Source organism: Mustela nivalis (assembly GCF_964662115.1).
Source record: "Mustela nivalis genome assembly, chromosome: 3".
Classification (NCBI taxonomy): Eukaryota; Metazoa; Chordata; class Mammalia; order Carnivora; family Mustelidae; genus Mustela; species Mustela nivalis.
The window spans coordinates 89,970,901-89,987,830 of NC_139022.1; positions in this window are offsets into that span (position 1 = coordinate 89,970,901).

Below are 16,930 nucleotides of genomic sequence, written 5' to 3' on the forward strand. Positions count from 1 at the left end.
GGAACTCCATGTTATTCACGTCTGCCTTATTTGAGTCCCCAAATGAGGAGTTCTGCCAGGTGGGGAACCTTGTCTGCCAATACCCAGGCAAGAGCCTGAGTCATACCTACATCTACTGCAGAATGTAGGTCCCAGACCCATCTGTCAGGAGGAGCTCGAAAAACACCTCAAAGCTGCCTAAGCCAGTATTTCTCAAATGGAGAGACAAAAAGGCAGAGTTCATCCCTCCCAGAGTAAAACCAGTGGACCTATCTGGCAAGAGAACTTAGGGCATGGGTTGGCTTTAATTAAGACTGCATAAAGCATTATTGACCTAGGAGTTGCTTCTCACACTACATCTAAGCAGGCAAATTAATTTGTAGCCCCACTACTTGCTAAATATAGCTTTCAACCCACCTAACCAGGGAACTTCACTAGACACACAGTAAGTTAGGAAGCTGGTCCAACAGCCATGCTTACAGGGGTACCTGAACAGAGAATGGGGGAAATTATTTCAAACCATATATTTAATAAGGACATAATATTCAAGTTATAAAAAGAATTCATACAAATAGGTAACAAATGATCTAAAAAATGGGTAAAAGACATGAATAGGCATTTTTCCAAAGAATATATACAAAAGGCCAATATTCACATGAAAAAATACACACCCATACTAGTCATTAGGGAAAACAAAAGCAAAATTAGGTACTACCTCATAACTGCTAGGACAGCCAGGATCAAAGAGACATGAGATAATAAATGCTAGTGAGGATATGGAGAAAAGGGAACTACTGTATACCCTTGTTTGGATTATAAACTGGTCCAGCCACTGTGGAAAATTAAAACTTAGATTAAATTTTTAAAAATGCCAATGTTGGGGTTGATTCCACATTAAAACATGTTAACCCCCTACTTAGCCATAGTGACTCCATGTTGCCTAGGTGGACATTTTGTTGTTTAATAAATGCCTCAACAGTTATTGATATCAGTTCCAGGTAACTGTTACTAAAAAACACACCTAAAACAAGGCCATTTTGTTTATATCAGTTCCAGGTAACTATTACTAAAACACATACCTAAAACAAGGCCATTTTGTTGTTTAATAAATGCCTCAACAGTTACTAGTATCAGTTCCAGGTAACGGTTACTAAAACACACAGGTAGGAGACATCCAATCAGCCAAAGCCACATATGCAGATGTCTGCGATTGTGCCCTATCAAAACTAGCCTGTAAGACGAAGGGGCATCACTCTCTTTGGAGGAGGCCCTGGCCAGTCAGTCTGACTTCTAATGCTTGGCATAGAATAAAGCTTTATATAACTTTTACTTTGTCTCAGCCTTGTTTCCCTGGCCAGTCTAACTTCTAATGCTTGGCATAGAATAAGGCTTTGCATAACTTTGTCTTGGTCTCGTTCCTTTGATAACGGACCCAACAGCCAAAAAATTAAAAATGGAAGTACTACATGATCCAGCAAATCTACTTCTGGAAATATATCCAAGGGAAACAAAGACACTAACTCAAAAATATATCTGCACCCTCATGTACACAGTAGCATTATTTACAATAACTGAGATATGAAAATAACCTAAATGTCCACTGACATATAAATGAATAAATAAGTTGAGGTATATGTACATAATAGAGCATTATTCAGCTTTAAGGAAATGAGGAAATCCTGCCTTTTGCTACCACATAATGGACCTCAGTGTTATACTACGTGAAATAAGTCAGAAAGACAAATACTGTTTGATTTCATTTATATGTGGAATAAAAAAATAAAACTAAAAATCCAAACTCATAGAAAGAGATGAGATTTGTGATTATCAGAGGCAGGGGATGGGCAAAGGGAAATATGATGACTGTGGTCAGAAAGTATAAACTTCCAGATACAAGATAAAGAAGTATTAAAAATATACAGCATGATTAATGTGGTTTCCAGTGCTGCAAGACATATATTAAAGTTGTTAAGAGAGGGATGCCTGAGTGGCTCAGTTGGTTAAGTGTCTGCCTTCAGCTCAGGTCATGATCCCAGGGTCCTGGGATCAAGTCCCACATCGGGCTCCTTGCTCAGTAGGGAGCCTGCTTCTCTCTCTGCCTGCCCCTCCCCTGCTTGTGCCTTCTCTCTGTCAAATAAATAAATAAAATATTTAAAAAAAAAATAAAAATAAAGTTGTTAAGAGAGTAAATCCTCAGGGTTCTCATTACAGGACAAAAGTGTGTGCTTTTTTCCCCCCTTGTTTTCTCTATTTATGAGATGATGGACATTCACCTAAATTTACTGTGATAATCATTTCACAATATATAAATCAAATCTTTGCTGTATATATTAAACAGATATAGTGATGTATGTCAATTAAATTTCAAAGAAATGGGAGAAAACAGCTTGGAGTAGGTGTGTATATACTAGAAAAATAGGGATCACCTTACTTCTATCCTCTATCTCCCGTGTAACCTAGTCCAACTGAATTGGTGAGATGTTCCTACTCCTTGTAACCTAATCCAACTGAACTGATGAGATATTTTACATAAACAACCACTCCAAATTTTATAAAGATTACAGATTTGACTAGTAAGTGGAAACCAAAGGAAAAAAAAGGGCATCAAAATTGATATCTATTTGGAAGTTAGACCACTTGTTCAATACAGCAACTATGGTGAACCAAACTAAGTAAGATGTTAGTTTAGTTTGAGAATATACAAACTAGAAGCAAATTTCTTCCAGTTCTTGTATTTTGAAATAAATCAGACAAACCGAGTATAGCTTTATCCTGCACCACAAGCATATTGGACTTCATCTGTGGTATATTATCTTCTGCTACAACAATTTACCTCAAAACTTAGTCAAGACTTCAGTAAATATAATCTAAGACTTGTTGGGATCACAATCGTAGGAGTGGATTAACTGAATGCTCTGCCTAGGGTTTTTTTATGAAATTATGGTCATGATGTTATACAAGGCCGCATTCATCTGGAGGTTTGACTGGGGCTGGTGGGCATTTTATTTTCCCAAGGTGGTACATGCTGGCTGTTGGAGTCTTCATTTCTTCACCATACAGACTTATATATAAAAGTGTTTTAGTAAAACATAATGGCTCTCTCTCAGAGCCAGTGATCCAGGGAAGAACAAGGCAAAGCCATAATATCTGATATGACCTCGCCTAGTAAGGATACATGTCACCTCTGTGATGTTCTATTGGTCACATAGGAAATCTGTGATTGAAAAATTAAACACAGCTTGAATACAAGAAGTAAGCATCACTGGGAGCCAAAAAGCTGACAACCACATGTGGCATACTATCTTCCACTTCCAAAGCTCTATCTTTTCACAGAACAGTTGTGAGGAAAACAGACTAAATCTCACAATCAATCTGAAATGCCTATTTCAAAACTCTTTAAAGGCTTTTATGGTCTCCTTTCTCAAATAATATATAGTCATGTGTATTGATTTCCCAGGAATGCCATAACAAAATACCACAGACAACAAAAATTTATTTTCTCATAGCTCTGGAGACTAGAAGGTCAAGAACAAAGTGCTGGCAAGATTTGGATTACAAATGGCCACCTTCTTGTTGTGTTCTCACAAGCTCATCTTCAATCTATGTGCTGCCTATGTCTCAATCTCCTCCTTGTATAAAGGTTCCAGTCATACAGGATTAAGGCCCACCCATATGACTTTATTTTACCATAAATACTTTTAGAAGTTATAGAGCCAAACATAGTCACATTCACATGAATGGTGCAGTGCCCAACTCAATACTCAACATTGTGCCTCTGATTTAACCATTAAAAGAGTATAAAAAATAAAAAATTAAAAAAAGAGTATTCACAAAATCCATTTACTCAAATTCTACATTTATTTGAGTGACATAAAATGTCAAACATTTTCAAATCATTTATCTTTATACTTCATCAAGCCAAAACTATGAATTTGTCTTTTACCAACAAAGAACAAGTATTCCTCCCTTCAAAATGTATAATCCATGCACAAGTAAGGAATAAAGTTTCTTGGATAGCTCTCCACGCTCAGCTCTCACCTTTTAAATGAGGTGTACCTTACTCACTTTCTGCCACAATAAGTGTTTTATCTTGATCTATAGTTTCCTAGTACTCATTATAGCACTGCCTAATACATAATCTAGTTTATTGTGTTCACTGCTTGTTGCTTCCCACTGGAATCTAAGCTTCATGGGGGCAAGGATTTTTGTCTGGATCATAGTATGGTTCAATAACAGAATTTATCCTCACCCCACTAAACAGTTTCTATTTCCCTTATTTCTACCTTGTTAGTTATATGGATCACAGCTCTTCCCAGCCTTACACAAGGAGAACTAAGGACAAGTTTTTAGGAATGTGAGGAAAGAACCCTCTAAGATGAAAATTAACATGTTAATTTGTTTGCCCTTCATCAAGATATTAGAGAAAGAAACTCAAAGTCTTTGAAAGAGAATTTACACTGAAATTACATTACATAACAAACAGTACCAGGTCCTTTACTGAATTTTCATATGATCAATGTGTTTCTCTCTTAAGAAATACACAGTCTCTAAGAATATATAAAAGAAAGACTATAATAGAAACATAAATATGATATGCTCCACAAGACATTTGCAGAGTAAGGGAGGAAACATGTTTGGTTATGGAATTAAAGGAAGTCTTGCTAAAGAAGTTGACATATGAAACTGAAGGGGTGATGTTATTCTGATAAGCTGAGATGGAGATGGGCCTTGCAGGTGGCCATAATTAAATCAGAAAACCAGAGAGCCATGAACACTCAGCTGTAGGGAATATTACCTATGCTCATTTGACTGAACTCAGAGTACACATTGAGGCACAATAAAAAAACTGTTACAAGAAATATACATGAGTAAATCATAAAAGATCTTGAATGTCCAAAATAAACTGTGGGAATTTGGTCAACTATTAATGAGACAGCCATTCAAACTCTCCTAATAAACAACTAACACGCTCAGAAAGTGCCTCAAGAAAGATTCATCTGGCAGTATTAAATGTATTTTGAAATTTTTTAAAAAAGTTTTTGAGATAATATTCCCTATGTAAGTCAAAACTCTTAAATGTGGCTAATTAACTTGTAAGAGCAAAAAGAAAAGGGCTCTAAAATGGTATATTTGTTGCATCTCTGTTTCCTTATCTGTACAGTGAAGGTAATAATAGTATCTAACTTCATAGGAGATTGTAGTAAAGATTAAATGATTAAATCTACACACAACACTATGCAAGTGCTATACTAGAGTTTTTATTGTTATTATCCATTTGACCCTGGACAAGTTATTTAACCTCTCTGTGCCTTTTTCCTCATTTGTATGATGGAGATTATAATAGTAATCTAGGTGACATATTTTAAGGCTGCAGTAGGTTAATAGATATAAAACTCTTCATTTTCAAGTACATACCAGGTGATTAATAAGATGCAATTAATCCTGTAATTATTACCATTATTTTCCATGTACATAAACATAATTGTGAAAAAATCAAGAAAAAACTTAAACTTCTGGCCCATTCATGCCAAACAACCATTATTACTTTAATAATCAAGTAGATAAGACTTTGTAGCTAACTGAGTGAGTTTTCCCCAAATATAATGGTGTTTGCTCCCAAAGTTCTTTATGACCTACGTCAGTTACTGATTTGCCTATGTCAATACAGACATGCTTGACAGGCTAATGAGAGAAGGGGGAAAAAAGAAAGTAAGACTGTGTTTCCTAAATGCTTGGGAAAAAAGTTTAAGGACTTTTTTTATTTGAGGCAAAAGAGGCCAAATGGGGAGGAAATTTTCAGAAGAGTTTTGTTAATCAACAAATTAATCCACCAGTAAATCTTAATTGCATGCTTACTTTGTTTAAGGTACTAAACTAGGTGCTCTGAAAAAGAAATTATAGATAAGTATACATTCTCATTTAAAAGCTGAAATATGTATCTAATATTGCATAACAAGTTACGAAAAACTTAGCTTAAAACAGAAATGTTTCAGTTGTTCCTGGATATATTTTGGTGTGTGTAACAGGACACTACTTCCCAAAATCACAAGGAAAGTAAAAGTTGTATACATAAAAAGGTAAAACTGAAAATAGTGAAACAAACTGAAGATTACAAAAGGGAGGAGAGGCTAGGGTAACTGGGTGACCAGCATTAAGGAGGGCATGTGCTGTGATGAGCACTGGGTGTTATACACAACTAATGAATACATCAAAAACTAATGGTATACTGTATATTGGCTAACTGAACATAATAAAAAAAAATCTTTAAGGAACAGCTTCCATCTACATTAAAGAAAACAAAATGGGAGAAAAAACACACAGAAGTGTATTATCTCCTTATCTTTCTGGGTGAGGGGTTGGGGAATGGTGCTATTGGATTCTCCAGGGATTCACAAGGTAGAAATCAAGGTGTTGGATGGGCTGCTTTCTCATCTAGGGCTCAGGATTCTTTTCCCAAGCTCATTCAGGTTGTTGTCAGAATTCTGTGCCTGTGGTTAAGGCACTTAGTTCCCATTTTTGGCCAGCTATGGGCAGGGGACAGTTGTTCTCTTAGAGCTTGCTCTTAGGTTCTAGCTATATGGTCATCTCACAACATGAGAGCTTGTTCTTCAAATCTAGCAGGACAACTGTTCTCCAATCTGCTATGAAGGAGCCGTGTAATTTAGGATAATCACTTGGGTACACATCACTGGTTCCACATAGTGTAACTTAATCAGATTAATAGGTTTCACTCACATCCAGGGAGACCCATACAGGATGGGTCCATCAGGGTTATTATTACTACCAGGGTAATTCTTGAGAAACATCTTAGAAGTCTACCACCATGTGGGAATGAAAAAGTATCTGAAATATAGGAAATTAAAAACCTAAGGAGAAAGACCCTAGGAGCCAAGGCTGACAAGTGAGAAAATAGTCTGGGAGAGAATTTCTGAAGGGAAAACAAAGAAGGGCAACAGGTCTGAGCAAGTCAGATATATGTTGGCAGTGCTTTCACCCACACCCCTGCTTTCTTTAGTGGTCCTTCTCCACTGTGAATTTTCAGGCTCAGCTCCCACTCAATAGTATCTCTTTTGCCCTCTGAGAGATAGAGTAATGAGAATTTATGTGGTATGTCAGGTGTCTTCCATTCATTTTCTCAGAGTATGGCATTTTTACATTTTCTTTTCAAGTAGGTCCCATGCCCACCATGGAGCCCAACACAGGGCTTGAACTCAGGACTCTGAGATGAAGACCTGAGCTGAGATCAAGAGTCAGACACTTAATTGACTGAACCATCCAAGTGGCCCTCATTTAACATTTTTTAATACCATTTGAACAATCAAGAACTTCCCATGTCCTCGTTCCCATTCCCTCTTTTTCCCACCACTACAACGCCTGACCCATATTAAACACAATCCTACTGAGCTCACTGAACCCAGTCACCACTACCAGTCTTTGACTGAAACTCAGAAACAGCAGGAGGCCCCTGGAATTGTTACTAGCAGTACAATAAACTAGTTAGGTAAGGCTTAGCGGCCTTTGGCTTCTCTTCAAGTGAGCAAACTCCTCCAGCATGTGTTTTCATGAAATCTTTCAACAGCATTCAGAGAATAGACCACGGAATTGCTAAAGAATTCTAAGACAACAATTGAAGAAGGGCATTTTGTATTGTTGGACAAGAGCCTTGAGATTTTTTTTTAAGTGCCCAAAGCTCATAACATAACATTTATCAAGAGAAAGAGGGCTTTCTGAGCAAACATTATATACCCACGATTGCAGAGATAGAGAAAAATGAATGCTCTCCAAAAATTAGGTTAGGACTTTGTCCTATATACATACACCTACATGTGTATGTGTGTGTGGATGTGTGTACATGTGTATATGGGTGTGTATGTGTGTGCATGTTTCTGTATATATATTTTTGCTAACCTTATTTATACCCTTTGAAAAGGACAATAGTAGGGGTGCCTGGGTGGCTCAGTGAGTTAAAGCCTCTGCCTTCAGCTCAGGTCATGGTCCCAGGGTCCTGGGATCGAGCCCCACATCAAGCTTTCTGCTCAGCAGGGAGACTGCTTTCCCCCTCTCTCTGTCTGCCTCTCTGCCTACTTGTGATCTCTGTCTCTCAAATAAATAAATAAAATCTTAAAGAAAAAATAAATGTGAAAAGGACAATAGTATGTTGTGTTATCTAATCTTTTGAGTTTGCTTGTTTGTTTTAAACACAGCAAACGCAACATGCAATTTTCTCAGATCAGAAATAACCACACCAAGTAACACAGGATGGAAATTCAAACATGCAGGTAAATATTAAATTCAAATGTCAGGTCTATCCTACATGAAAAAAAGTGCGTTTTTTTTTTTTCATTTCCTTATGGGAACATAAAATGTAACTAGTTTTAGTTTATTGTTTAGTGAATGCAAACCCATTCTGTCAGGTGGTTTACAGAATAGGATAAAAAATGAAGCAATAAAAACTACAGTCAGAGTTAGAGAAATACATTTTAGTCTTATCTTGAAATTGGTGAACATGGAATAAAAAGAGGATGGGGATTCACAGGTGAAGATACTTGTAAGAGAAAATGGGGGGGGATGAAACTTAGAAATTCTGTCTCACATTTTATTATCCATTTATCCTTTCCACAAATAGTTACTGGGTATCTACTATGTGACACTCCCTATTCAAAGTGTTTTCATGTATTTTCTGAGTTTATTTCATCCTTCTAACCAACCCAGGAGGTTGGCATGATCATTATCATTAGTTAGGTATGAGAAAAATCAAGATTAGAGATGATTATATCAAAGATTAGAGATGATCAATAAATTACCTAGGGTCACCTAGCTAGTAAATGATAGCATGGTTTTGAACCCACAACACAAGGGACTTGACAAACCTAGAGCCCTGAGAGAAGACACTATAGAATAACCAAGGAAACAAATGGAAATGCTAGGAATAAATAGTTCATTTTGAATACAGGAGTATTTTTCATAATTTTCAAGATTTTCTATGTGGAAAAGTCACTTAAAGAGTACTACTCAGAAATTTGGGCAGTGTGCAAATGTGCCATTACATTTTTGTCTTCTCAAAAAAGTACTTCTCCATTTTGAGTCTTTTTTTTTTTTTTTAACTACTCTTCACCCACTGACTGGTTCTGTCCCCTTGCCTATAGCAATTTCTCTGGTTGTTCTCTGATGTTTTCTTGACCAACGGAGAGTCAATCCCAGCACTTAATCAAGTTATCTTCTGACTTTGATGGATAGGAAAGGGTGTCCTCCTCTTAGATCTCCACTAGGAGAATGTGAATGTGAATGTGGATTAGCCTGATACCATGCCACTTGCCACACGAGGGAAGTCTATATTCAAAAGAGGAGAATGAGGCCAATATAGAGAGAAAATATAGATGTGAAAGAGAGATGAAAGAGAGATTTGAAAGCTGACAAATCCTTGGATTTAACTGTCCCTGAGGCAAGTTTTACCCCTTCTTTATTACCAGATTAGTTACATAGGCCAATAAGCTTTCCTTTTTAACTTAAACTAACTCATTAGAGAATCCTAAAGAATACAAGTTGACCAAACAGGAGGTTTGGGTTATCTATAGGTTTCTAATGTATCAGAGAACAATGCTAGCAAAAAACAAAACAAAACAAAACAAAAACAACAGCAAAAATGAAGAGGTGATTCTAAGAGACATCATGGATGTAAGGACCTATTTAGCCAGAGCAACTCCATCTTGGGTAAATAGCCATTTTTTTGTTTGCACAGTAAACTTAAATTGACCACCACCCCCCAACCCCGACAAACTTACTTAGAAACAAGTCCAGGAAACCAGTAAAATGTAGTCAGCTAGCTCCTGATAACAGAGCCCAGAATACAAGGACGAGTCAGGCCAGATAGAGACATCTAATCAGTACGAGGTACTGTTTGTAACAGTGAGAAGGTCTTGCCCAAACCAAAATGACTCCATCTTGGGAAGGACGACCATCTTATTATTCATACTGAATATGTTAACAGACTAAGTCTTCCCAAAAAGTACTGTTTGTAATGGTTCCTGGTATGGGGTAATCTTAAATAACAAGTTACCAGACCAGATGGAACTAGCCAATCAAAAAGAGACACACAAACCCAGTGGGTTGAGATACCAAGATATGAGTTGCAGTTTTATCCAATAAAAGGTACCCTGTAAAATGGGGAGGGGGGTCACTCTTTTGGGAAATGGCCCAGGCCAGTCAGTCTGACTTTTTTTTTTTAAGATTTTATTTATTTATTTGACAGGGAGATATCACAAGTAAGCAGAGAGGCAGGCAGAGAGAGGAGGAAGCAGGCTCAATGCTGATCAGAGAGCCAGATGCAGGGCTGTATCCCAGGACCTGAGATCATGACCTGAGCCGAAGGCAGAGGCTTAATGCACAGAGCCACCCAGGAGCCCCCAGTCAGTCTGACTTCTAATGCTTAGCATAGAACAGAGCTTTGCATAACTTTAACTTTGTTTCTGTCTTATTCCCCTGTCCAATCAGTCTGATTTCTAATACTTGACATAAAATAAAGCTTTAAATAAGTTTTACTTGTCTCAGTCTCGTTTCATTTAATAACGGACCTAACAATGGACAGGTTCCAGAAACTTCAAAGCAGGATAAATTTTAAAGGATAGAAACAGAGATTCCAGGAGGAGTCAAGATGGTGGAGAAGTAGCAGGCTGAGTCTACTTCAGCTAGCAGGAGATCAGCTAGATAGATTATCTAAAGATTGCAAACACCTGTAAATCCATCAGCAGATTGAAGAGAAGAGAAACAGCAATTCTGGAAACAGAAAAACAACCACTTTCTGAAAGCATATTTTCCTGGGGTTGTTGGCACCCTTTTAGTATTTTACTTGCTCCTTCATATACTCTTATCTGGACAAAATGACAAGGCGGAAAAATTCACCACAAAAAAAGGAACAAGAGGCAGTACCGAAGGCTAGGGACCTAATCAATACAGACATTGGTAATATGTCAGATCTAGAGTTCAGAATGACAATTCTCAAGGTTCTAGCCAGGCTCGAAAAAGGTATGGAATTTATTAGAGAAACCCTCTCAGGAGATATAAAAGCCCTTTCTGGAGAAATAAAAGAACTAAAATCTAACCCAGTTGAAATCAAAAAAGCTATTAATGAGGTGCAATCAAAGTGGAGGCTCTCACTGCTAGGATAAACGAGGCAGAAGAAAGAATTAGCGATATAGAAGACCAAATGACAGAGAATAAAGAAGCTAAGCAAAAGACGGACAAACAGCTACTGGACCACGAGGGGAGAATTCGAGAGATAAGTGACACCATAAGACAAAACAACATTAGAATAATTGGGATTCCAGAAGAAGAAGAAAGAGAGAAGGGAGCAGAAGGTATACTGGAGAGAAATATTGGGGATAATTTCCCCAATATGGCAAAGGGAATGAGCATCAAAATTCAGGAGGTTCAGAGAATGACCCTTAAAATCAATAATAATAGGCCCGCACCCCATCCCCTAATAGTAAAATTTACAAGTCTCAGTGACAAAGAGAAAATCCTGAAAGCAGCCTGGGAAAAAAGTCTGTAACATACAATGGTAAAAATATTAGATTGGCAGCTGACTTAACCACAGAGACCTGGCAGGCCAGATCGAGCTGGCAGGATATTTTCAGAGCACTAAACGAGAAAAACATGCAGCCAAGAATACTATATCCAGCTACGCTATCATTGAAAATAGAAGGAGAGATTAAAAGCTTCCAGGACAAACAAAAACTGAAAGAATTTGCAAACACCAAACCAGCTCTACAGGAAATATTGAAAGGGGTCCTCTAAGCAAAGAGAGAGCCTACAAGTGGTAGATCAGTAAGGAACAGAGACAATATACAGTAACAGTCACCTTACAGGCAATACAATGGCACTAAAATTATATCTCTCAAGAGTTACCCTGAATGTTAATGGGCTAAATGCCCCTGTCAAAAGACACAGGGTATCAGAATGGATAAAAAAACAAAACGCATCTATATGTTCCCTCAAGAAACTCATTTTAAGCCCGAAGACACCTCCAGATTTAAAGTGAGAAGGTGGAAAAGCATTTACCATGCTAATGGACATCAGAAGAAAGCAGGAGCGGCAACCCTTATATCAGATCAATTAGATTTTAAGCCAAAGAATATAATAAGAGATGAGGAAGGACACTATATCATACTCAAAGGGTCTGTCCAACAAGAAGATCTAACAATTTTAAATATCTATGCCCCCAACATGGGAGCAGCAAACTATATAAACCAATTAATAACAAAATCAAAGAAACACAACAACAATAATACAATAATAGTAGGGGAATTTAACACTCCCCTCACTGAAATGGACAGATCATCCAAGCAAAAGATCAACAAGGAAATAAAGGCCCTAAACAACACACTAGGCCAGATGGACATCACAGATATATTCAGAACATTTCATCCCAAAGCAACAGAATACACATTCTTCTCTAGTGCACATGGAACATTATCCAGAATAGCTCACATCATCAGTCCTAAATCAGGACTCAAACGGTATCAAAAGATTGGGATCATTCCCTGCATATTTTCAGACCACAATGCTCTGAAGCTAAAACTCAACCACAAGAGGAAGTTTGGAAAGAACCCAAATACGTGGAGACTAAAAAGGATCCTTCTAAAGAATGAGTGGGTCAATCTGGATATTAAAGAAGAATTGGAAGAAATCATGGAAACAAATCATAATGAAAATACAATGGTTCAAAATCTGTGGGACACAACAAAGGCAGTCCTGAGAGGAAAATATATAGCAGTACAAGCATTTCCCAAGAAACAAGAAAGGTCTCAGGTACACAACCGAAGCCTACACCTAAAGGAGCTGGAGAAAGAACAAGAAAGAAACCCTAAGCCCAGCAGGAGAAGAGAAATCATAAAGATCAGAGCAGAAATCAATGAAATAGATAACAAAAAAACAATAGAGCAAATCAACGAAACTAGGAGCTGGTTCTTTGAAAGAATTTATAAGATTGATAAACCCCTGGCCAGACTTATCAAAAAGAAAAGAGAAAGGACCCAAATAAATAAAATCATAAATGAAAGAGGAGAGATCACAACTAACACCAAAGAAATACAAACTATTATAAGAACATACTATGAGCAACACTACGCCAACAAATTTGACAATCTGGAAGAAATGGATGCATTCCTAGAGACATACAAACTACCACAACTGAACCAGGAATAAATAGAAAACCTGAACAGACCCATAACCAGTAAGGAGATTGAAACAGTCATTTAAAATCTCCAAACAAACAAAAGCCCAGGGCCAGACGGCTTCCCAGGGGATTTCTACCAAACATTTAAAGAGGAACTAATTCCTATTCTCCTGAAACTGTTCCAAAAAATAGAAATGGAAGGAAAACTTCCAAACTCACTTTATGAGGCCAGCATCACCTTGATCCCAAACCAGACAAGGATCACATCAAAAAAGAGAGCTATTGACCAATAACCTTGATGAACACAGATGCGAAAATTCTCACAAAAATACTAGCCAATAGGATTCAACAGTACATTAAAAGGATTATTCACCACGACCAAGTGGGATTTATTCCAGGGCTGCAAGGTTGGTTCAATATCCGCAAATCAGTCAATGTGATACAACACATCAATAAAAGAAAGAACCAGAACCATATGATACTCTCAATAGGTGCTGGAAAAGCATTTGACAAAGTACAGCATCCCTTCCTGATCAAAACTCTTCAAAGTGTAGGGATAGAGGGCACATACCTCAATATCATCAAAGCCATCTATGAAAAACCCACCGCAAATATCATTCTCAATGGAGAAAAACTGAAAGCTTTTCCACTAAGGTCAGGAACACGGCAGGGATGTCCATTATCACCACTGCTATTCAACATAGTACTAGAAGCCCTAGCCTCAGCAATCAGACAACAAAAGGAAATTGAAGGCATCCAAATTGGCAAAGAAGAAGTCAAATTATCACTCTTCGCAGATGATGTGATACTATATGTGGAAAACCAAAAAGACTCCACTCCAAAACTGCTAGAACTTGTACAGGAATTCAGTAAAGTGTCAGGATATAAAATCAATGCACAGATATCAGTTGCATTTCTCTACACCAACAACAAGACAGAAGAAAGAGTAATTAAGGAGTCAATCCCATTTACAATAGCACCCCAAACCATAAGATACCTAGGAATAAACCTAACCAAAGAGGCACAGAATCTATACTCAGAAAACTATAAAGTACTCATGAAAGAAATTGAGGAAGACACAAAGAAATGGAAAAATGTTCCATGCTCCTGGATTGGAAGAATAAATATTGTGAAAATGTCTATGCTACCTAAAGTAATCTATACATTTAATGCAATTCCTATCAAAGTACCATCCATCTTCTTCAAAGAAATGGAACAAATATTTCTAAAATTTATAGGGAACAGAAAAGACCTCGAATAGCCAAAGGGATATTGAAAGAGAAAGCCAAAGTAGGTGGCATCACTATTCTGGACTTCAATCTCTATTACAAAGCTGTCATCATCAAGAAAGCATGGTGCTGGCACAAAAACAGACACATAGATCAATGTGTAGAGAGCCCAGAAAAAGACCCTCAACTCTATGATCAACTCATCTTAGACAAAGCAGGAAAGAATGTCCAATGGAAAAAAGACAGCCTCTTCAATAAGTGGTGCTGGGAAAATTGGACAGCCACATGCAGAAAAATGAAATTGGACCATTTCCTTACACCACACACAAAAATAGACTCAAAATGGATGAAGGACCTCAATGTGCGAAAGGAATCCATCAAAATCCTTGAGGAGAACACAGGCAGCAACCTCTTCGACCTCAGCCGCAGCAACATCTTCCTAGGAACAACGCCAAAGGCAAGGGAAGCAAGGGCAAAAATGAACTATTGGGATTTCATCAAGATCAAAAGCTTTTGCACAGCAAAGGAAACAGTTAACAAAATCAAAAGACAACTGACAGAATGGGAGAAGATATTTGCAAACAACATGTCAGATAAAGGACTAGTGTCCAAAATCTATAAAGAACTTAGCAAACTCAACCCCCAAAGAACAAATAATACAATCAAGAAATGGGCAGAGGACATGAACAGACATTTCTGCAAAGAAGACATCCAGATGGCCAACAGACACATGAAAAAGTGCTCCATATCACTCGGCATCAGTGAAATACAAATCAAAACCACAATGAGATATCACCTCACACCAGTCAGAATGGCTAAAATCAATAGTGAGGAAATGACAGATGCTGGCGAGGATGCGGAGAAAGGGGAACCCTCCTACACTGCTCGTGGGAATGCAAGCTGGTGCAACCACTCTGGAAAACAGCATGGAGGTTCCTCAAAATGTTGAAAATAGAACTGCCCTATGACCCAGCAATTGCACTACTGGGTATTTACCCTAAAGATACAAACGTGGTGATCCAAATGGGCACGTGCACCTGAATGTTTATAGCAGCAATGTCCACAATAGCCAAACTATGGAAAGAACCTAGATGATCATCAACAGATGAGTGCATAAAGAAGATATGGTATATATACAGAATGGAATACTATGCAGCCATCAAAAGAAATGAAATCTTGCCATTAGCGACAACATGGATGGAACTAGAGTGCATCATGCTTAGCGAAATAAGTCAAGCGGAGAAAGACAACTATCATATGATCTCCCTGATATGAGGAAGTGGTGATGCAACATGGGGGCTTAAGTGGGTAGGAGAAGAATCAATGAAACAAGATGGGATTGGCAGGAGAAAAACCATAAGTGACTCTTAATCTCACAAAACAAACTGAGGGTTGCTGGTGGGAGGGGGGTCTGGGAAAAGGGGGGTTGGTTATGGACATTGGGGATGGTATGTGCTTTGGTGAGTGCTGTGAAGTGTGTAAACCTGGTGATTCACAGACCTGTACCCCTGGGGATAAAAATATATGTTTATAAAAATAAAAAATTTAAAAAAAAAAAGAAAAGAAAACAGAGATTCCAAATCAAATGGAGGAGCAAGATCAGCTTCTGACTGGTTATATTGTGGTACACAGACTGCTTATATTGTGGTAGAAACAAACAGATAACTGAATTTTGCTCTGTACCAAATAAGTACATCAACCCTCCATGCAAAAAATACACCAATCCCCCAGCTATGTTATTGCAACAACTGGCCCCCACAACTTTCTAAATTATTTGTATCTGCCTAATTTTTGTAATTTCTCACAGATCCCTAAGAGCACAGTATTGCCAAGCCTTTTTTATAAACCTGTTCTTTTCATCTTGTATGTTTTCCTCTTCTAAGGGCTTCAGAGCAAATTCTGTCAAATTCTGTAACTTCTACCAAAACTTCTCTAAATGTTTCCAGGTTTCCTCTATAACAGGCAGCACATCTACTTGGGACTCAAAGTCCTACTTTGCATTGATATTTTTCTTATTAGGTATAAAACCAGATACAATTAAAAAATTGAAAAGGCATCTACATTCTGCTCTAGGCTCATAACATATTTATTCATGAATAATCTATTAGCAAAAAATGAGTTCTAGTAATTACAGTCATCAGTAAAATAAGAATCTATCATTAATTAATGCACAATTATGTGCTGTGGACATGTAGTTAATTCTTAATAGATTCTTATTTTACTGATGACAAATTACTGCAGATTTACATGTGGTTACATACGATATGTATAGCGTATGTACGTGCGTGTATTTTCAGACACATTTTGAATAGTATATAAACTAAAGCATACTATGGACATAGACCAAAAGTCTGAGTATATTTATCCTACTAAAATTACTTGTACTTCATTCATTTCTCTTTATTTTATTTTAAAATTATAAATAAAAATTTCCCTTCAAATCAAAGACAATTATGTAGTTTCAGGATATTCAGGCAGATATGTCATGTACCCCTGTATTCATTACAGGAAATTCAGGTGAAGAATTCAAGCTTGGACTCTGTCACTT